This window comes from Chlorocebus sabaeus, chromosome 5, assembly GCF_047675955.1.
Source record: "Chlorocebus sabaeus isolate Y175 chromosome 5, mChlSab1.0.hap1, whole genome shotgun sequence".
NCBI lineage: Eukaryota > Metazoa > Chordata > Mammalia > Primates > Cercopithecidae > Chlorocebus > Chlorocebus sabaeus.
Genome location: NC_132908.1, coordinates 5,259,947 through 5,282,888, shown reverse-complemented (window position 1 = coordinate 5,282,888; position 22,942 = coordinate 5,259,947). Strand labels below are relative to the sequence as shown.

General features: G+C 42.0%; 1 protein-coding gene and 2 pseudogenes across 3 annotated transcripts in view; 1 reads left to right on the top strand and 2 right to left on the bottom strand.

Moving 5' to 3' along the window:
* Positions 1–22,942, bottom strand: part of RBFOX1 (RNA binding fox-1 homolog 1) — a 2,485,439-nt gene that overhangs the window by 2,431,004 nt on the left and 31,493 nt on the right. The window lies entirely within an intron of this gene.
* On the top strand, positions 2,944–3,525 carry LOC103227860 (U1 small nuclear ribonucleoprotein C-like; annotated as a pseudogene).
* Positions 18,284–20,199, bottom strand: LOC103227862 (small ribosomal subunit protein eS1-like; annotated as a pseudogene).

Here is a 22,942-nt window from a genome sequence, read left to right as displayed (position 1 = left end):
ATTTCTCATTAAAGCAAATGAACGTCCATCCCTCTGTGATAAATCAGGGCAAAAAAAAATGCGTATGTTTAGGGCATAGAGAAAGAGGAGTTCTTGGCTGTTAAAAAAAAAAAAAAAAAAAAGGCACTACAAATGGCCTTTCAAAGTCTAGACATCTTCATCATAAACACAAACATTCCTCCTCACAAAGGGACCTCAAGTAACCTGCAGTACGTTTTTCTTCTCATTCTTTCTTACCATCCCTCCAGCCCACCCAGCCCACATTCAGTGACCAGGTCATGTGGGTTTTACCTCCTCAATCTTTCCCAAATCCATTCACTGCTCAGCCACTCTCCTGACACCACCATAAACCAAGCCACCACCACCTCCAGCTGTTTGACTGCAAATGCCTCCTGACTGGCCTCTCTGTTCTACCCTGGCCCTGTGACAATCTGCACTCCTTACAGGGACCAAAACAGTCACTTCAGAAGCTGCCTCCAAACAGATCACTCACTTTCAATGGCACCCACGGCTCTATGGGCTCAAAACGAAAAAGCTCACCTTTACTGGGCACACACTATCTCAGTCCATCCCTGCATCAGCCCTTTATTTCACCAGTGGGGAAGCTGGTACACAGAGTAGCTATGACGGATGCCAAGGCGGGAGCACTCGTGAAAAGCTCCAACATCCTAACGTGAGACCCTGCATGACCCAGCCCTTCTCTTTCTCCAGCCTCATTTCCTGATTCTCTCGCTTGCCCTGCAGGCTCCAGTCACACAAACCTCTGGAAAGTCCCTTAAATCTGGCTGGGCGCACTGCCTCAACCCTGTAATCCCAGCACTTTGGGAGCCCAAGGCGGGTGGATCACCTGGAGGTCAGGAGTTCGAGACCAGCCTGGCCAACATGGTGAAACCCCGTCTCCACTGAATACCCAAAAATAAGTCAGGCATGGTGGTGGGCACCTGTAATCCCAGTTTCTCAGGAGGCTGAGGCAGGAGAATCGCTTAAACCCAGGAGGCAGAGGTTGCAGGGAGCTGAGATCGCACCACCCCACTCCAGCCTAGACGTCAAAAGCAAAACTCCATCTTGAAAAAAAAAAAAGAAAGAAAAAAAATCCCTTAAATCTACTCTATGCCTTTTAACCTCAGGGACTTCGCTATGCTGTTCCTCACCCTGAACTGAGCTATTCCTCATTTCTCCATCTGGTTAACTCATCCCACCCACGAGGTTTCTCCTTAAGTATCATCTCTTTAAGGAAGATTTTACCTTTTTAATGTAACTATTAACACATAATTCAGGTACCATATGATTTGCCCACTGAAAGTGAACAAATCAATGGTTTCAGTGCATTCACAGAGCTCAGCAACCACCATCATGATCAATTTTAAAACATTTTCATTACCCCGAAAAGAAACCCTATATCCATTAGCAAGTACCTGCCATTTCCTCCCCCCACTAAGCCCTGGCAATCTACTTTTTTTGAGATAGAGTCTCTGTCACAGGCTGGAGTTCAGTGGCACAATCTTGGTTCACTACAACCTCCGCCTCCTGGGTTCAATCACTTCTCCTGCCTCAGCCTCATAAGTAGCTGGGATTACAGGTGTGTGCCACCATGCCCAGCTAATTTTTGTATTTTTAGTAGAGACAGGATTTCTGTCTTCATAGATTTGCCTGTTCTGGACATTTCATAGAAATGGAATCATATAACATATGACCTTTTGTGACTGGTTTCTTCCACTTAGTATAATATTCTCACGGTCCATCCATGTTGTAGCACGTGTTAGTACTTCATTCCTTTTGAGGACTGAATAATATTCCATTGCACGGTCAAGCCATGTTCTATTTCTCACTCATCAGTAGACAAACATTTGTGTTGTTTTCACTTTAGTGCTATTATGAATAATGCTGCTATGAGCATTTGCATACAAGTTTCTGCACAGACATATATTTTCATTTCTTTCATAAAATGGAGTGGAAGTGCTGGGTCATAGAACTCTGTGTTTAACCATTTGAAGAAGTGCCAGACTGTGTGAGAAAGCCTCTCCTCACCCTGCGAGACTGAGCTCCCTCTCTCCATTCATACATTCCCTTCTTCACGCCCTTTGCTTCTATTTCCGAGCAATTCAGGTTGACCTGGGTCACCCGCAACTTAATGCTCGTAACTCCTCTAGACCCTCAGGGTACATACTAAATATGATGAAAGATGATGCAAGCCACATATTTACTTTTGCATTTTGTAGTAACCACATTTTAAAAAGTAAAACAAAAGAAGTGAAGGTAATTGGAATAATATCACAGATTTAAACAAATCTATCCCAAATACCAGGTCTACATGTATAAAATATTTTTAACATGAACAAAATACTTTGCATTCTTTTTATATTAAGTCTTCACCATCTAATGTGTACTTGACGCTTCCCGCACATCTCAGTTTGTGCTCGTCATATTTCAAATGCTCAGTTGCCATATGTGGCCAATGCTGCTTTACTGGACAGTACAGGGCTAAACTGTCCACTCCCTGAGGGCAGGAACCATGCCTGCTTTTGCCCATTACTTTACTCTCAGTGCCAGTACAGTGTCTAGGATGCAAGAGGCATCCTGTGAATATTTGCTGAACCTAAATAAATGAATTCGCCCAAACCTCCACTTCTCCAAAAATAGTTTCAAAAATTCAGTGTTCAGCTGGGCACATTGATTCACACCCATAATCCCAGCACTTTAGTAGGCCAGGGCAGGAGGATAGCTTGAAGCCAGGAGTTCAAGACCAGCCTGAGCAACATAAAGAGATCCTGTCTCTACCAAAAAAAAATTATTAAATTAGCTGGGTGTGGGGGCACACATCTGCATTCCTACCCACGGAAGGCTGAGATGGGAGGATCACTGAGTCCAGGGGTTCAAGGTTACAGAGAACTATGATAGCACCACCCGACACCAGCCTGCGTAACACAGTGAGACCCTGTCTCAAAAAAAAATCAGCATTCACATATATTCACCTATTCTTTTTCAGCAATTTAAATTTGTTAAGAAAAAGAAACAAGGAACAGAGTGACCAACAGCCTGCAGAGCAACATGCCCAAGTTTTATTGTGACTACTGCAATACATACCCCGCCCAGGACTCTCCATCTGTGAGACAGGCACATCGCAGTGGCAGGAAACACAAAGAGAATGTGGAAGACTGCTATCAGAAATGGATGGAAGAGTAGGCTCAGAGCCTGACGGACAGAACAACAGCTGCACTGCAACAAGGATACCTCCTACTCCATTCTCTGCTCCTCCTCGTGCAGCGACGAAGATACCACCTTCCCCCCAGTCTTCCAGGTCCTCCTAGCCCCGGTGTGGTGGCAGCACCCCATATGGAGGGCCCTCCCGTGAAGGCAAGGATGGGCCCTCCTCCTCCTGGGATGATGCCAGTGGGACCTGCTCCTGGAATGAGGCCCCCCATGGGAAGCCACATGCCCATGATGCCTAGGCCCCCAATGATGAGACCTCCTGCCTGTCCCATGATGGTGCCCACTCGGCCGGGAATGACTTGACCAGACAGATAAGGATAGAGAGGAGGCCTCACTATATCAGCTTTGTTTTTTTTCGTTGTTGTAATTGTTTGTTTGGGTTTTCGTTTTTTTGTTTGTTTGTTTGGTTGGTTGGTTTTTTGTTGTTGTTTTTTTTTTTTTTTTGACACAGAGTCTTCGTCTGTCACCAGGCTCAAGTATAGTGGCGTGATCCCGACTCACTGCAACCTCCGCCTCCCTGGTTCAAGCGATTCTCTTGTGTCAGCCTCCCGAATAGCTGGGACTACAGGCATGCACCACCGCGCCCAACTAATTGTTTGTATTTTAGTAGACACAGGGTTTCACCATGTTGGCCATAATGGTCTCAATCTCCTGACCTTGTGACCCGCTTGCTTTGGCCTCCCAAAGTGCTGGGATTACAGGCGTGAGCCACCACGCCCGGCCTATGTGAGTTTTATATTACCTGTGCCCTTTCACCAGGAGATCATGCTGCTGTGATGCTGGGTTTTCTTAACAGCATAAGGAAGACTTGCCCCCTTTCCCTATCAAAGACAATCGTTTTGGAGGGGAGAAGTGGGACAAAGAAAGATGCAGTTTTCATTTGTATTGGGAAATGTGAAAATAAAATTGTCAACTCTTTTACTTAAAAAGAAAAAAAAGAAAAGGAAACAAGATGTGGGGCTGCCATATGCAACACCGTGGATTACAAAGATCTTCTATCTGAAGGCAAATATTATCTTTGCTGAAGCCAGACCAACCTAACACAAAGACCTTTTGTTTTCTTAATGTGACTGTGTTTTATTTTACAATGTGTAATTCCCTTTAGAAGGGCAGAGTACCTGTCTGGGGAAGACTATTTAATTTCCTGCATTTATTTAGAATGTTGGCTAATGTGATTACGAAGGGAAACAGCTCTAACAAGTGAGTGCCCCCTATATAGACACAGCTCATGAGTTCACGGGGCAAAGGAATTTAACAGCAGCCTCCTAATAGCCGGCCTTCTTTGTGATATGGAAATAATCGTCAGCATGTAAAAGACTATATATATTCAACAATTCTGACTCCCTGCAAAATTCAAATCTATGATTGATTTGCTTCCTGGGCTCCTAAAAACAACTTTGTCAAAATTGTTCAGAAATAAAATCAGCCAATCACTGACCCTTGGGGACGCAGGACAAAGCAAGTCAGCCATGGCCAATGTGGAGTCGGCCGTACACAATTACATGCAGACCTGCGGGACATCAAGTCCCTGCTAGGATCCCTCCCCAGTCAGACCCCCATTGCCTGGGCGGCAGCCAGAAGCATTCAGGCACAAGTGCATTCAACAAATACTTATTTAATGGTATTGGTGGTTAGAGGGCTGTGGTTGGTTAAGGTACACTAATGGATCCATGCTCTCCCTGTATCCAAGACTCTGCCATTGTCTCTGCACTTCCCCCCACTGAAGAATTGCAGTATATTTCTCCAGCCCCTAAGGTTGGGTTTAGTCAAGTGTCTAGCTTTGGCCAATGGAATATTAATTTGCATGTCCAAAAACTTGGAAAGTGTGCATTTACTCACTCCTGCTATCACCATGAGAACAAGCCCAGGCCAGCCTGCTGCTTCCAGCAGAAGATAAGAGACACCAAGAGCAAAGTAGAGCTTCCCGCACATGCTCATGCTAGATTAAACAATCCTCAGCTGACCCACAGATCCATGAAAATAAATGATTGTTGTATTAAGCCACTGAGATTTGGAGTGACTTGTTATGCAGCTTCTTGTGACAACAACTGATACAAGGGTCGCCGTCCTTTATCTCTGTAGATTTTAACCAATATTTAATAGCTAGATGGAGATCTTCTAGTTGCCTTTATTTATAATGAATAAGACTATAGAGCTAGTTTGACCTGACACTATCAGTTACCTACTCAGAAATACTTTCTTCTCCAACCCGCCCCAACCAACTTTTTGTTGTTGTTGTTGTTGTTGTTGTTGTTGTTGTTTTGCAACAGGGTCTCACTCTTTGCCTAGGCTAGAGTACAAGTGGTACACTCAGAGCTCACTGTAAACTAAAATCCTGGCCTCAAGCAGTCCTCCTGCCTCACCTTCCCAAAATGCTAGGATTATAGGCATGAGCCACCACACCCAGCCTCTTCTTCCTTTTAAATAGAAACCCTATTTTATTCTCATAGTGGGTTTTTTTTTTTTTTTTTAGAAAATGTTGGCCCAGCCCCGCGGAATAAATTGTGACTGGTCTAAACAGGGTTGGCAAACTATAGACCAAGGGCCAAATCTGGCCCTCTGACTATTTGTATAAATTAAGTTTTACTGGAATAAAACCAGGTCCATTCATTTATGCATTGTCTATGTATGCTTTTATGCTACAACAGCACCACTGGGTCACTGCAAAAGAGGTTATCTAGACCAAAAGCCTAAAATATTACCATTTACCTCTTTACAGAAAAAGTTAGCCATTCCCTAGTCCAAGGTTTAGATTCTGAGCTTATTATTTTAGCGTAACCCCCCTTGCCAGTGATTGGTTCAAAACAAGTCTGTGATTTCATTCTTACTGTTCTACTGAGGGAATTCCCCCTTCTTCTCATGCAAACCTGATGAGGGTAAGTTGTATTAATATGACATATGTTCAGGTTTTCTGAAAAATACTTTTTATCTAGAAATGCATAGGAATATGCTGGTGCCTGAATGTACCATCTGGCGGCCTGGAGATTGACTCGCCCTGCCTCCAGAGCTCGTGCTCACACTCACTACTGAGAGGCTCAAGGAAATGCCTGCCCACCCACCACCAGTACCCGCACACATCACCTGGAGAACTAGACATCAGCCTGCCACACACACCACCCAGGAGCCCAATGGCGCACCTGCTTACCTGGCCCAGTGCTGCCACTGCCAGAAACCAAAGAAGCTACCTGGAGGACCAGAGATTGGCCCACGCAGACAGGCTATCATCAGTGCCCACGTACACTGCACATGGTCCCTAGTGTTGATACACCTGGTCCACCACCACCACCACTGATGCCAAAGGACAAGACTTCCTGGCATCCCCATCCTCAGCAAAGCCTCACCACAGCCTCCAATAACAGCTGCAGTCTGGCCAGGTGCGGTGGCTCACATCTGTAATCCCAGCACTTTGGGAGGCCAAGGTGGGCAGATCACGAGGTCAGGAGTTCAAGACCAGCCTGGCCAACATGGTGAAACCCCATCTCTACTAAAAATACAAAAATTAGCTGGACGTGGTGGCACATGCCTGTAGTCCCAGCTACTCTGGAGCCTGAGGCAGGAGAATTGCTTGAACCCGGGAGGCAGAGGTTGCAGTGAGCTCAGATTGTGTCATTGCACTCCAGCCTGGTGACAGAGAGAGACTCCATCTCAACAACCACAATAAAAAAAACTGCAGTCTAAGCCACTGAAAAACTCACAGACACCACTCATGCCAATTACAGCTGAAGAAATCATATGCAGACTATACTACTGTACCCACCCAGAATCAAAAGCCAAAGTATGATACCTAATGAACACTGTAGATACAGCTATAAGAAAAGGTCTTTCCCCTGTAAAAGTCAATCCATAGAATTGGAAGAAGTGACTGTTATGTCAGAGGCACACATAGTCACATAAGGACACAAGAAATACGAAAAAGGAAACATAACACCTCCAAACAAGCACAATAATTCTCCAGCAACATATTCCAATGAAAAGAAAATCTATGAAATGCCTGAAAAAATTCAGAATAATGATATTAAAGAAACTCAGGGAGATACAAGAGAACACAGATAATGAATACCAAAAAATCAGGAAAACAATTTATGATCTGAATGAGAAATTCAACAGAGATAGACAGCATAACAAAGAACCAAACACAAATCCTGTAAGAGAAGAAATCATTGAAAGAAATGCAAAAGATAATTGACAGCTTTAACAACAGACTACATCAAGCAAAACAAAGAATTTCTGAACTTGAAGACTAGTCTTTTAAAATAATCCAGTCAGACAAAAAGAAAGAAAAAAGAATAAAGCAAGGCTACATAACATATGGGACACATGTGTGACCAAATACTGAAATTCTGGGAGTTCCGGATGGAGATGAGATGGGGAAAGGCATAGAAAACCTACTTAATAAAATAATAACTGAAAACTTCCTAAGTCTTGCAAATGATATAGATCCAAATACAGGAAGCTCAAAGATTTCCAAATAAATACAACCCAAAAAGGTCTTCTCCAAGGCACATTATGGTAAAACTGTCAAAAGACAAGGAGAAAATTATAAAAACAGCAAGAGAAAAGCATCGAATCACTCATAAGAGCATCTCCATCAGGCTAACAGGGGATTTCTCAGCAGAAACTTTATACGCTAGGAGAAAAGGGGATATACACTACAAGTTTAAAAAAAAAAAAAAAAAAAAACGTTGTAAGCCAAAAATACTATACCCAGCAAAGCTATCCTTCAAAAATGAAGGAGCCTGGTACAGTGGCTCATGTCTGCAATTCCAGAGATTCAGAAGGCTGAGGCAGGAGGATCATTTGAGCCAAGGAGTTCAAGGCTGCAATGAACTATGATCATGCCACTGTACTCCAGTCTGGGTGACAGAGTGAGACTCCAATGCTTAAAAAAAAAAAGAAAAAAGAAAAAAGAAAAAAACATTTCCCAGAGAAGCAAAAGACTGTTTGTTTGTGTCTTGTTTGTTGTGGTCCTACGAGAAATGCTTAAGGGAGTCGTATGCTGGGAAGCAAAAGAACAATACCTACCATCGTGAAAATACATGAAAGTATAAAACTCACTGGTAGAGGAGACACACAAAGGAGAAAGGATTCAAACGTCACCACTAAAGAAAACTACCAAACTGCAACAATAAATAATGAGAGAAAAAAGCAACAAAGGTGTATTAGTCTGTTTTCATGCTGCTGATAAAGACATATCTGACTGAGACTGGGCAATTTACAAAGGAAAGAGGTTTAATGGACTTACAGTTCCACATGGCTGCGGAAGCCTCACAACCATGGTGGAAGGCAAGTCACATCTCACATGGATGGCAGCAGGCAAAGAGGGAGCTTCTGCAGGGAAACTACCCTTTTTAAAACCATCAGATCTTGTGAGACTTATTCGCTATCATGAGAACAGCATGGGAAAGACCTGCCCCCATGACTCAATTACTTCCTACCAGGTCCCTCCCACAACATGTGGGAATTCAAGATGAGATTTGGGTGGGGACACAGCCAAATCATATCATTCTGCCCCTGGCCCCTCCCAAATCTCATGTCCTCACATTTCAAAACCAATCATGCCTTCCCAACAGTCCCCCAAAGTCTTAACTAAGTTCAGCATTAACTCAAAAGTCCACAGTGCAAAGTCTCATGTGAGACAAGGCAAGTCTCTTCTGCCTGTGAGCCTGTAAAATCAAAAGCAAGTTAGTTACTTCCTAGATACAAAGGGGGTATAGGCATTGGGTAAATACAGTCATTCCAAATGGGAGAAAATGGCCAAAACAAAGGGGCTACAAGCCCCATGCAAGTCCAAAATCCAGTGGGGCGGTCAAATCTCAAAGCTCCAAAATGATCTCCTTTGAGTCCATGTCTCACATCCAGGTCATGCTGATGCAAGAGGTGGGTTCCCACGGCCTTGGGAGAAAAAAGGCCACAGCTCCACTCCTGTGGCTTTGTAGGGTATAACTCTCCCACCCACCCGGCTTCTTTCATGGGCTAGCATTGAGTATCTGCAGCTTTTCCAGGCACACAGTGCAAGCTGTTGGTAAATCCACCATTCTGGGGTCTGGGGGATGGTGGCCCTCTTCTCATAGCTCCACGAGGTGGTGCCCCAGTAGGGATTCTATGTGGGGGCTCTGACCCCACATTTCCCTTCCACACTGCTCTAGCAGAGGTTCTCCATGAGTGCTCTGCCCCTGTAGCAAACTCCTGCCTGGACATCTAGGCATTTCCATACATCTTCTGAAATCTAGGCAGAGGTTCCCAAACCTCAATTTTTGACTTCTGTGCACCCATAGGCTCAACATATCACAGCAGAACCAAATGAAATAGAGGCAAAAAAGAAATGTAAAGAATCAACAAAATGAAAGTTGTTTTTTTGAAAAGTTAAACAAAATTGATAAACCACTAGTGAGGCCAAACAAAAAAAAAAAAAAAGAAAGAAAGGAGACCCAAATAAAAACAATCAGAAATGAAAAAGGAGACATTACAACTGTTAGCAAAGAAATAAAAAGGATCATTCTAAAGGCTATTATGAACAACCATATGCTAACAAATTGGAAAACCTAGAGGAAAGGGATAAATTCCCAGACATATACAGCCTACCAAGACTCAACTAGGAAGAAACAGAAAATCTGAACTGACCCAAAATGAATAGCAGGTTTGAATCAGTAACAAAAGGTCTCCCAAAAGAGAAAAGCCCTAGACCAGGCTTTTATGCTGATTTTGACCCAATTTATAAAGAAAAACAAACACCAATTCTTCTCAAACTATTCCCAAAAATTGAAGAGGAGGGAATTCTTTCTAACTCAATGTATAAGGCCAGCACTACCCTGATATCCAATCAAGACAAGGACACAACAAAAAGAGAAATCTATAGGCCAATATTGCTAATGAACACAGATGGAAAAATTCTCAGCATAATACTACCAAGCCAAATCTAATGATGAATGAAAAAAGATAATATACCATGATCAGGTGAGATTTATCCCAGGAATGCAAAGATGACTCAACATACACAAATCAATACATGTGATACATCACATCAACAAGATGAAGGGCAAAAACTATCTGATCATCTCAGCAGATGCAGAAAAATCACTCAGTAAAACTTACCATTCCTTCATGATGCAAGCTCTCAACAAATTAGGCATAGAAGGAACACTTCAACATAAGAAAAGGCATATATGAAAAATCTACAGCTAACATCATATTCATTGGGAAAAGTTGAAAAGCCCTTCCTCTAAGAACTGGAACAAGACAAGGATGGCCACTTGCACCGCTCTAATTCAATACAGTATGGGACATCCAAGCCAGAGCGATCAGACAAGAGAAAGAAATAAAAAGTATCCAAACTGGAAAAGAGGAAGTCAAATTATCTCACTTTGCAGATGACATAATCTTATACTTGTATACAGAAAAACCTAAAGACGCCACCAAAAATCTCTTAAAATGGATAAATTACGCTGGGCATGGTAGCTCACGCCTATAATCCCAGCACTTTGGGAGGCCAAGGTGGGCAGATCACCTGAGGTTGGGAGTTTGAGACCAGCCTGGCCAACATGGTGAAACCCTGTCTCTACTAAAAATACAACAATTAGCCAGGCATGGTGGTAGGTGCCTGTAATCCCAGCTACTTGGGAGGCTGAAGCAGGAGAATCGCTTGAACCTGAGAGGCAGAAGTTGCAGTGAGCCAAGATTGCACCACTGCACTCCAGCCTGGGCAACAGAGCAAGACTCTATCTCCAAAAAAAAAAAAAAAAAAAAAAAAAAAAGATGTACAATTTAGTAAGGCTTCAGGACACAAAATCAGTAATGTTTCTATATACCAGTAACAAACTAGCTAAAAAAGAAATCAAGGAAGCAATTCTATTTATAATAGCTACAAAAATAAAATACCTAGGAATAAACTTAACCAAGGATGAAAAAAAAAAACAAAAAACTCTACAGTGAAAACCACAAAACACTGATAAAATAAAATGAAAAGGACACAAAGAAATGGAAAGGTATCTCATGCTCATGGGTTGGAATAACTAATATTGCTAAAATGACCATACTACCCCAAGCAATCTAGAGATTCAGTATAATCCCTATCAATTATATTCTTCATAGAAACAGGAATTTAGAAATCCCTAAAATTCATATGGAACCTCAGAAGACCCCAAATAGCCAAAGTAATACTGAGCAAAATAAACAAAGCTAGAATCCTCACACTACCTGATTTTAAAATATACTGCAAAGCTATAGTAACCAAAACAGCATGTATTGGTGTTAAAACAGACACAAAAACAAAGGAAATAGACTAAAAAATCCAGAAATGAATCCACATATTTACAGCTGATTTTCAAGAAAGGTGTCAAGAATATACATTGAATAAAGTACACCCTCTTCATTAAATGGTGCCAGGAAAACTAGATATCCAAACACGGAAGAATAAAACTAGACCCTTATCGCTCATCACATACAAAAATAAACTCAAAATCGATTAAAGACTTAAATGTAATAACCACAACTACAAAACTACTAGAAGTAAACACAGGAGAAACGCTTGAGAACAAAGATTGTATGGCTAACACTTAAAAAGTACAAGCAACAAAAACAGACAAATGGGATTATAGTAAACTAAAAACTTTCTGCATATCAAAGGAAACAATCAACAGAGTGAAAAGACAACACCCCTCCCTTACCCCATATACAAAAATTAACTCAAGATGGCTTAAAGACTTAAATGTAAAACCCATAACTATAAAAACGCTGGAAGACAACCTAGGCAATACCATCCCGGACATAGTCACAGGCAAAGACTTCATGGTAAAGATGCCAAAAGCAATTGCAACGAAAGCAAAAATTGACAAATGGGATCTAAGTAAATGAAAGAACTTCTGCAGAGTAAAAGAAACTATCAAAGAAAATACACAGACATTTCTCAAAAGAAGACATACAAATCACCAAGTTTATGAAAAAATATTCTACATCACTAATCATCATGGAGATGCAAATCAAAACCACAATGAGATATCATCTCACACTTGTTAGAATGGCTATTATTAAAAAGACAAAGCACAACAAATGCTGGAAAGTATGTGAAGAAAAGAAAATTCTTGTATATCATTGGTGGGAATGTAAATTAGTACAGTCATTATGAAAAAAAGTACACAGATTTCTCAAAAAACTAAGAACAGATCTACCATATTATCTAGCAATCCCACTCCTGGGTATATATCCAAAAAATAGCATATCAGTGTATCAACGGGATACCTGTACCCCTATATTTACTGCAGCACTATTTACAATAGCCAAGACATGGAATCAATCTAAGTGTCAATGAATGGATGAATGGATAAAGAAAATGGGAATATATGCACAATAGAATAGTATTCAGCCATAAAAAAGAATGAAATCGTTTTATTTTCAGCTAAATGGATGGAACTAGTGGTCATAATGCTAGGTGAACTAGGCCATGCACAGAAAGAAAAATACTGTATGTTCTCATTTATATGAGCGGTTTATACTCCTGGAAATCAAAGTGGGGGCCATGTTTCAGGTCAGTAGGGTCTGGGATAGAGACCGCAGTTATGGACTTGTGTGCCCTAGAGCTATATAAAATTGATATCATGGAGATAAAGAGTAGAATGATAGCTACCATAGGCTGGGAAGAGGAGGGGTTTGAAAAGAGGTTGATTAATGGGTATAAAAATATATAATAGAAGGAATAGAATCTAGCATTCAATATCACAGAAAGTGACTATAACAATTTATTGTATATTTCTTTTTTTTATTTCAATAGTTTTTAGGGAACAGGTGGTATTTGGTTACATGGGTATGTTCTTCAGCGGTGATCTCTGAAATTTTGGCACACCCATCACCAGAGCAGTTTACCCAACATATAGTCTTTTATCTCTCACCCCCTCCCCCCTTCCCCCCGAGCCCCCAAAGTCCACTGTTTCATTCTTGTGCCTTTGCATATATCATAGCTTAGCTCCCACTTACGAGTGAGAACATGCGATGTTTGGTTTTGATTCCTGAGTTACTTCATTTAGAGTAACAGTCTCCAACTCCATCCAGGTTGCTGTGAATGCCATTATTTCATTCCTTTTTAAGGCTAAGTAGTATTCTATGGTATATATATAACACATTTTCTTTATCTACTAATTGATTGATGGGCATCTGGGCTGGTTCTATATTTTTGCAACTGCAAATTTTGCTGCTGTAAACATGTGTGCAAAAGTGTCTTTTTCATATAATGACTTCCTTTCCTCTGGGTAGATACCTAGTAATGGGATTGCCGGATCAAATGGTAGATCTATTTTTACTTCTTTAAGGAATCTCCATGTTGCTTTCCATAGTGGTGGTACTAGCTTATATTCCCACCATCAGTGTAAAAGGGTTCCCTTTTCACCACGTCCATGCCAACATCTATTTTTGTGTATTTCATACGTGGTATCGCACTGCGGTTTCGATTTGCATTTCCCTGATAATTAGTGATGTTGAGCATTTTTTCATGTTTGTTGGCCATTTGTATATCTTCTTTTGCGAATTGTCTATTCATGTCCTTGGCATACTTTTTGATGGGATTGTTTTTTTTCTTGCCGATTTGAGTTCCCTGTCGATTCTGGATATTAGTCCTTTGTCAGATGCAGTTTGTGAAAATTTTCTCCCACTCTGTGGGTGATCTGTTGACTCTGCTGATTATTTCCTTTGCTGTGCAGGAGGTTTTTAGTTTAATTAAGTCCCATCTATTTATCTTTGTTTTCCCTGCATTTGCTTTTGGGTTCTTGGTCATGAACTGTTTGCCTAAGCCAATGTCTAGAAGCATTTTTCAACGTTATCTTCTAGAATTTTTATGGTTTCAGGCCTTAGATTTAAGTCTTTGATACATCTTGTGTTGATTTTTGTATAAGGTGAGAGATGGGGATCCAGTTTTATTCTTTTACATGTGACTTGCCAATTATCCCAGCACTATTTGTTGTATAGGGTGTACTTTCCCTACTTTGCTTTTGTTTGCTTTGTCAAAGATCAGTTGGATGTATTTGGCCTTATTTCTGGGTTCTTTACTCTGTTCCACTGGTCATGTGCCTATTTTTATACCAGCACCATGCTGTTTTGATTACTATAGCCTTGTAATATAGTTCAAAGATAGGTAATGTGATATCTCCAGATTTGTTCTTTTTGCTTAGTTTTGATTTGTCTATGCAGACTCTTTGTTGGTTCCAAATGAATTTTAGCATTGTTTTTTCTAGTTCTATAAAGAATGATGATGGTATTTTATAGGAATTGCACTGAATATGTAGACTGCTTTTGGCAGTATGGTCATTTTCACAATATTGAGTCTACCCATCCATGAGCACGGAATGTGTTTCCATTTGTTTGTGTCATCTATGATTTCTTTCAGCAGTGTTTTGTAGTTTTCCTTGTAGGGGTGTTTCATCTCTTTGGTTAGGTATATTCCTAAGTATTTTATTTTTACAGCTATTATAAAAGGGTTTGATTCTCAGCCTGGTCACTGTTGGTGTATAGCACTGCTACTGATTTGTGTACATTGATTTTGTATCCTGATAAATGAATTTATTATATATTTCTAAATAGCAGTAACATTGGAAATATTCCCAACACAAAGAAATGGTCAACGTTTGAGGTGACTAATATCCTAAAGACTCTGATTTGATCATTACGCATTGTATGCATGTACCAAAATCTCACATGGACCCCATAAATGTGTACAATTATTCTCTATCAAAAAAATTTTTAAGAAACATGCAGGAATACACTGTACCTCTTCCTTGTTGTCTCTGGATGTTGTCACACGAGGACTTGACATGTGGACTGTGGCAGCCTCTGTGACCAAGAACAGAAGGCAATAGCAGCACAGAAACCTCAAATGAAAAATCTAACATCTCAAGCTACTAATTTAGCCAACCTAGCTATCTCCGGTCTTAGTACATGAGGTGATAAGCCCTCACTGTTCAAGTTGGGTGGCCATCAATTGCTGCAGAAAAGAAGTTAATGAGGCTTCCTCCTCCCAGATTCCCTACCAGACCCTGACATGTCCATTCAGTCACAGGCAGAAAGGGAAGCAGAGGGTAAGTAGACCGGGCTGCCTCTGCCAGAGGCAGATCTTACCTGTCCTGCTTGCCCTAAAAAAGCCTGGTGCCTATGCAAGGGATTTAGAGGTGGCCCCTGTGGTCACAGTCTAGGCAAAATAACCCATCCACTAATAAGTGAACATGGCAGAAACACAGTCACCTTTTCCTCAGTCTTGCCAATAAAGTCAACTCCTCTGCTCACCAGGGAGGAGACATATGAAAGAGAGACTTGGAAGTTTTCATCCTAATTCACTCTTCTTTGTTTTTGTTTTGTTTTGTTTTGTTTTGTTTTGTTTTGTTTTGAGACTGAGTCTCACTCTATCACCCAGGCTAGAGTACAGTGGTGCAATCTTGGCTCACCGCAACCTCCGCCCCCTGGGTTCAAGCGATTCTCATGCCTCAGCCTCCAGAGTAGCTGGGACTACAGGCGCCCACGACCACGCCTGGCTAATTTTTGTATTTTTCGTAGAGACACAGTTTCACCGTGTTGGCCAAGCTGGTCCCCAATTCCTGGCCTCAAGTGATCTGCACACCTCGGCCTCCCAAAAGGCTGAGATTACAGGCATGAGCAACCCCACCTGGTCACCTAACTCACTCTTGGGAGGCCAAAAGTGATGCTGGAACTTTCTTCCTCTGCAGGTTACAGGGAAAATTAGGGAGAACACAAGGCATCAGAGATGCAGTGATGGATATGTCTATATGGAGCTTTTGTCTACATCCAGTAGAAAATGTATTTCTAGGCACCAGGTTTAAGAGTGAAAACCTGGAGTCTTGTCTGTTAGCATTCTCCTTCCCCACAAACCAGAGAGGGAATACATTTTGCTTCAGCACACCCGGATGTAGGAAATGTCACATTCCTATTTCTGTAACTTCAGTTAAATCTGCTCTGAGTCCCTGGATGCCTGGCAGGTGGAGAACTCAATCTTGTCGTTACCAGCGTTCCTTTCCCTTCTCCACGGGCTTATGTAAGAATTCTGGGCTTACACACTGTTGGAAAGCCAGGTAGGAACTACGTCTCCCGAACTCTCCATTCTTCCGGCTGTTCATGATCCATCAACCTTTTTTGGGCCATCTGCTATAAGAAGACCCTCCTCACGGCATCATTCCACTGACACACAGGCTCAGCCCCAGGGACCCTCACTATAACAGGTCTCCACTAGGCAAAGGAGCTCACAAAAACCTTCTCTTAAACTTGCCTTCCTCTGAGATCCAGCCACTCCCCCGCTTCTCACCTTAAACACAGATGGCAGCTTCTTCCCATCATTCCAAACCTTGGGGATTGTCCAGCCAAATTCTCTTCAGACAAAGCTTCACCTTCCTTCTTCAGGGAGATGATGCAAGGGCATCTGAGATCTTTGGAAGTCCAATTCTGGCCTCTCTTTGGGGTGGGCTGAGAGTGGGAACTAGACTCTCTTTTCCAAGTGCCATGTTTGTCTTGTTCATCGTTATATTATCTCCAATGCCTGGCATATAGTAAGCACGACAGACCTACTCTATGCCAGGCATTGGAGATAATATAATGATGAACATAGTAGGTGCTATTAGTGTCTGTATAATGGAACTCTTGAGGTTGAAGCTATTAGCAGAAACCTGCCAAGCAAAAGGATGGAAAACCTACCACCAAAAAAAAAAAAAAAAAAAAAAAAAAAAAAAAAAAAAAATGAAAGCAATCGTGGCTTTGAGCTCTAAACACACAAGGCACTAGCCCAAATTTGGGCAATTTTAATACAGCAGCTATTTTGCCTCCAAACAAACTGGCACTGGAAACCACTCTCTGCCTCTTAAAGAGAACCAGTTTCTCTTTCTCTAAGCGTGCAGCATTTCTCCCCGGTGGCAGTACCCAGCCCACTGCCACCAGCAAAGGACTATATCCTAGAGCCAAGAGTTTGATAGTTTAAATAATATATTTTATAGAGGAAAACAAAGTAACATTCACATAAATCTGAAACTACCACCACTTTCCGGAGGCTGAATCCCATTTGTGGAGTCTCTTGCATGTCAAGCACCTTGCAGTCAGCTCAACTACATACTTTTGGGATTAGTTGCAGAGAAGAGTGAAGGTTATCTGCAAAATAAAGGAACTAGGGCTCAGAATTCCCAGAGCAATCCATGACAGAGGAGGTGAGTAGAAAAGGGAAGGGTGAAGTCAAAGGAGTTGGCCAACACCAAGCAAGGATCATGGGAACCTATCCATGGCCCCACATCTCAAATGAAGTCAACAAAACCCATCAATGCTTGGTTTAAGTGGTGTATGCTCCCGGAAATGAAAGCAGGGGCATTTCAGGTCAGTAGGGTCAGGGGTAGAGGCAGCAGTCATGGACTTGTGGGCCATGGAGTTTGAGATGATTCTGAGACATTGAATTCCTACAGCGATCTCAGTAGACATCTCAGGTAGGGCTTCAACATTCGTGGACCATGGACTCTGTGGGTCTGAGAGCAACAGCCTCAGTGCATGTCCCAGCTCCATCAATCCCAACTGGGGCTTTGAACAACTTATTTTGTTAACTAATGTTATTTTAATTGACAAATCATAATTGTACACATTTACGTGATGTTTTTATATGTGTAGACAATGTGGAATGATTAGATCAAGCTAATTAGCATGTCCATCACCTAATTCACTGACAATTTTTATGATGAGACATTTGAAATGTACCCTCTTAGTTATTTTGAAAGATACATTATTATTGACTATAATCACCCTGCTGTGCTATAGATTTCAAAACATATAATCCAGCAAGCCAACTTCTAGGTATAGAGTAAAAAAAATTAAAGTCAATATGTCGAAGGGATCTCTACATTCCTATGTTCACTGCAACACTATTCACAATATCCAAGATACAGAATCAACCTAAGTGTCCATCAGTGGATGAAAGGATAAAGAAAATGTACTATATAAACACAATGGAATACTATTAACCCTTAAAAAGAATGAAATCCTGTCATTTTCAACAACGTGGATGAACTTGAAAGACATTGTGTTAAGGGAAATAAGCCAGGCACAGAAAAACAAATACTGCATGATTTTACTTATATGTGGAATCTAAAGAAGTTGAACTCACAGAAATAGAGAGTAGGACAGTGGTTATCTGGGACTGGGGTGGAGGAAAGGTAGGGGATAGGAGATATTGGTCAAAGTGTACATAGTTTCCAATAGGAAGAATAAGTTTTGAACAAACTAAACTCTTCTGAAAGATAAGTTCCTCATCAGTAGAGCAGGGACATATCATCGACCTTCTAAGGATGTTGCTGTGAGAGTAAGAAATGATGTTCAGCATAATACCTAACACACAGTCAGTTCTCCTTAAGCTTGAACCTGCGTCACCATGACCTCTACTTCTCAGGACAGAAGGCTCACAACCAGTGTCTCAGTTCCCAAAGAAAAGTGGATCCCAGACCAGGCTGAACAGCAGGATCTCTAGGGGATACCCAGACCCACTGAGTCAGAATCACCAGAGGTAGAGCCTGGGTATGTACGTATGTATATGTGTGTGTGTGTATGTGTAAGAGACAGGGTCTTGCTCTACAGTCCAGGCTGGAGTGTCACAATCATAGTTCACTGCAGCCTCAAACTACTCCTGGCCTCAAGCCATGCTCCCACCTCAGCCTTCGGAGTAGCTGAGACTACAGGCACATGTCACCAAGCCTGGATACTTTTTTTTCTATTTTTTGAGACACAGTCTCACTCTGTTGCCCAGGCTGGAGTGCAGTGGTGCAGTCTTCCCTCACTGCAACCTCTGTCTCCCGGGTTCAAGTGATTCTCATGCCTCAGCCTTCTGAGTAGCTAGGATTACAGGCATGCACCACCACACCAGGCAAATTTTGCTTTTTTTCATTGTTGTTTATTGTTTGTTTTTCACAAATAGGACTTTTTATTTGCCACTATTATAAGTCTGAACTTTAAACAGATTATTGGACTGGTGGTTCATATCCATCAGCTCATTCAACTTTAGCATGTGTCTCGTCCCTAGTGGGTTTTCCAGAACTACTACCTTCACCATGAAGCTCCATGCCTTTTCCCAATCCAAACCCAGGGTTCTGCAGCATCTTTACTTTTCTAATGAAGACCTCATGGAGAGGATAAATTGGCAAGCCTTTTCTACATCTTTTCCAATCTTGTCTGGAATCAATTTATTGTCCACTTCTTTCAAGTCATTTGTCTGCACCTCTCAGGTCATGATTTCCAGCATCTTCTTCCAGATTTGGCGGACTGCTGGTGCTGAGCATAAGAAGTCTTCCATATCTGACTGTTGCGTTTTTCAGTAAAACCAACACAGAACAGACGAAAGAAGTAGCCATCGATAGTCTTGACACCAACATGAGCTTCAATCATTGTTGAACATTTTTCAACCATGGAACATATTTTGTCACAGCTAAGAACCTATGCCATAGAAGTGAGTCAGGCAGTTTTTGCCCTGAACATCTTCAGTAATCAGCCTGAATTTTCTAAATGCAACTTCATCACTCCGCAAATCAGCAAGACTCACTTTAAGCACAAGACCCTTGAGACGATCAGATGCCAATTGGGTTCCTTGGGACCTGGTGGCTAGCATCTTTCCAATATTTCTTATATTGAACATAGCAAGTGCTTTCACATCATACTGATCTTTCTTAGAAAATGGATTGACTACTTTCTTCTTAACTTCCTTTTTGCCACCTTTCATAAGGCATTTGTTCTTAACAACCGCCATGGTGCTGCTCAGAGTACCAAAAGGCTAAATTTTATATTTTTGGTAGAGGCAGGGTTTCACCACGTTGGCCAGGTTGATCTTCAACTCCTAACCTCAGGTGATCTGCCCAACTCAGCCTCCCAAAGTGCTAGGATTACAAGCATGAGCCACTGCACCCAGCTGCTACTTATTTTTTCTTTTCTTTTTTTTTTTTTTTGGTAGAGACAGGGTCTTGCCATGTTGCCAAGGCTGGCCTGGAACTCCTGGCCTCAAGCAATCCTCCCACCATAGCCTCCCAAAGCACTGGGATTTCAGGTGTGAGCCACCAAGCCCAGCCTGGAATCTATTTTTAAAACCCATCAAGTGTTGAATAAAACTGCAAGTTGGGCTGTTTTTTCTTTGCGTTTTTTACATTTCAATTGTTTTTAATATATTCAGAGATACACGCAAACATTACCAGTCAATTTTAGAACATTTCATGACCTCAAAAAGAAACCTCATACCGTTTGGCTAACACCCCCTATCCTCCCATGCCCCTACCAGCCAGAAGCAACCACTAACCCACTTCGTATTTCTATAGATTTCCATCTGAATGAAATCATGTAGAATGTGATCTTTCATCTGTTTTCAAGGTTCATCCACACTGTAGCATATGTGAGTACTTTGCTCCTTTTTGTGATCAAATAATATTCCACTGTGTAGGTAGACAACACTCGGTGTCTCTCTTCATCTGGTGATGGGCATTTGGATTAATTCCCTCTTTGGGTTATTAGGAGTGATGCTACTGAATTATTCATGTACAAGTTTTGTATGGACCTGTGCTTTCATTTTTGAATATGAAAATATGGCACATCTCCAACATACAAGTGGCCAATAAGCACATGAAAAGATGCTCAATGAAATTCATCATCAGGGAAACACCAATCAAAACCACAATGAGATACCACTTCATACCCATAAGGATGGCTAGAATCGAAGATACAGAAAACTGGCCTGGCGCGGTGGCTCACGCCTGTAATCCCAGCACTGGGAGGCCGAGGCGGGTGGATCACCTGAGGCCAGCTGTTTGAGACCAGCCTGGGCAACACGGTGAAACCCGGTCTCAAGTTAAAAAAAAAAAAAAAAAAACACACACACACACAAAAATTAGCCAGGCGTGGCAGCAGGTGCCTATAATCCCAGCTACTCAGGAAGCTGAAGCAGGAAAGTCACTTGAATCTGGGAGGCAGAGACTGCAGTGAGCCGAGATTGTGCCACTGCACTCCAGCCTGGGCGACAGAGCAAGACTTTGTCTCAAAAAAAAAAAAAATACAGAAAATAACAAATGTTGGTGAGGATGTAGAGTAACTAGAACCTTCATACACTGCTGGTGGGAATTAAAATGGTGTAGCCACTGTGAGAAACAGTTTGACAACTTCCCAAACGATTCTACGTAGAGTTACCAAACAACCCAGCAATTGTACTCCTAGGTGTAGGCCCAACTCGGGCTCTTTCAATCTATGGAAAATGAACTATGGGTACTTGGCAAGAACAAAGAGGGAGAGAGACAGAAATGGTGCCATGAGGGCACACTGACTGGTCTCTAGTGCACATGGCTCCTACTGCAAATGCCCTCTCAATGACTTCATCAGTTGCTCATAAAAAAATCACCCTCTGCTCCAATCGTGGGGGAAGAAGTGCGGATTAAACCTGGTGAGGCACGGTAAGACTGACTGCTAAACTTTATGAATGATGGGGGGATTTGCAAGTAAAATCTTGACTGTACTAGATTTTTTACTTTCTCCACTGTCTTTGAAAACCTCACTCTTGACTAAGAACTGACCTTCCTGTACTTTTTATTGCCTCTAAGTAAATTTCCAGTTCCACATAGTCCAAAGATGATTTGCTGAAAAATCTCTCAAAAGAAAAATGTTAAGAATACAGGCATATGGCAAATTTTGCAGAATAAACACAAATTGCACTTGTAGGTACGCAGCACAATACATTTTCACAGGTAAAGAAAAAAGTGTTCTTCATTCTAGTAGAGGCTACAGGATGAGGCCGATCAAGGTGCTTGCCCAGTCAGACCTTGGGCTCTTACCTAATTTGTGTTAGAGTCAACTCTGATGGAGTCTGTATCTCAGTCATCTTTTTTTTTTTGAGATGGAATCTCGCTCTGTCTCCCAGGCTGGAATGCAGCGGCGTGCTCTCAGCTCACTGCAAAATCTGCTTGAACCCTCCTGGGTTCAAGCGATTCTCCTGCCTCAGCTTCCCAAGTAGCTGGGACTACATGTGCGTGCCACCATGCCCGGCTAATTTTTGTATTTTTAGTAGAGACTTTTCATCATGTTGGCCAGGCTGTTCTCAAACTCCTGACCTCAAATGATCCACCTGCCTTGGTCTCCCAAAGTGCTGGGATTACAGGCGTGAGCCACCATGCCTGACCTCAGTCATCTTTTTATCCTCCACACCTGGCAAGTTCTAGGCACACTGTGGTTCCATACAAGTTCACTGAATAAACAGGAGAGAGACAGAAAGTGGGAACTCTGGAAGTAGAGAAGATTCCAGAAATTGTGGATATTTCCCAGAGACTATGGCCAAATACTTCAGTCTTGCCAGAGTTTCTCTATCTCAACTCAAACCTTATGTGTGGGCCCAGGTGCAGCGGCTCACACCTGTAATCCCAACATGTGAGGAGGCTGAGGTGGGCGGATCACTTAAGACCAGGAGTTTGAGACCAGCCTGGCCAACATGGTGAAACTCCATCTCTACAAAAATACAAAAATAAGCCAGGCGTGGTGGTGTGCACCTGTAGCCCCAGCTACTCGGGGACTGAGGCACAAGCACTGCCTGAACCCAGGAGGCAGAGGTTGCAGTGAGCCAAGATTATGCCACTGCACACTAGCCTGGGCAATAACGCAAAACTGTCTCAAAAACAAACAAACAAACAAACAGAAACCTTATGTGTGGGCCTTGTTACAGAATTAATGTTTATATGGACAATATGTACACGGGTGTGTGTTA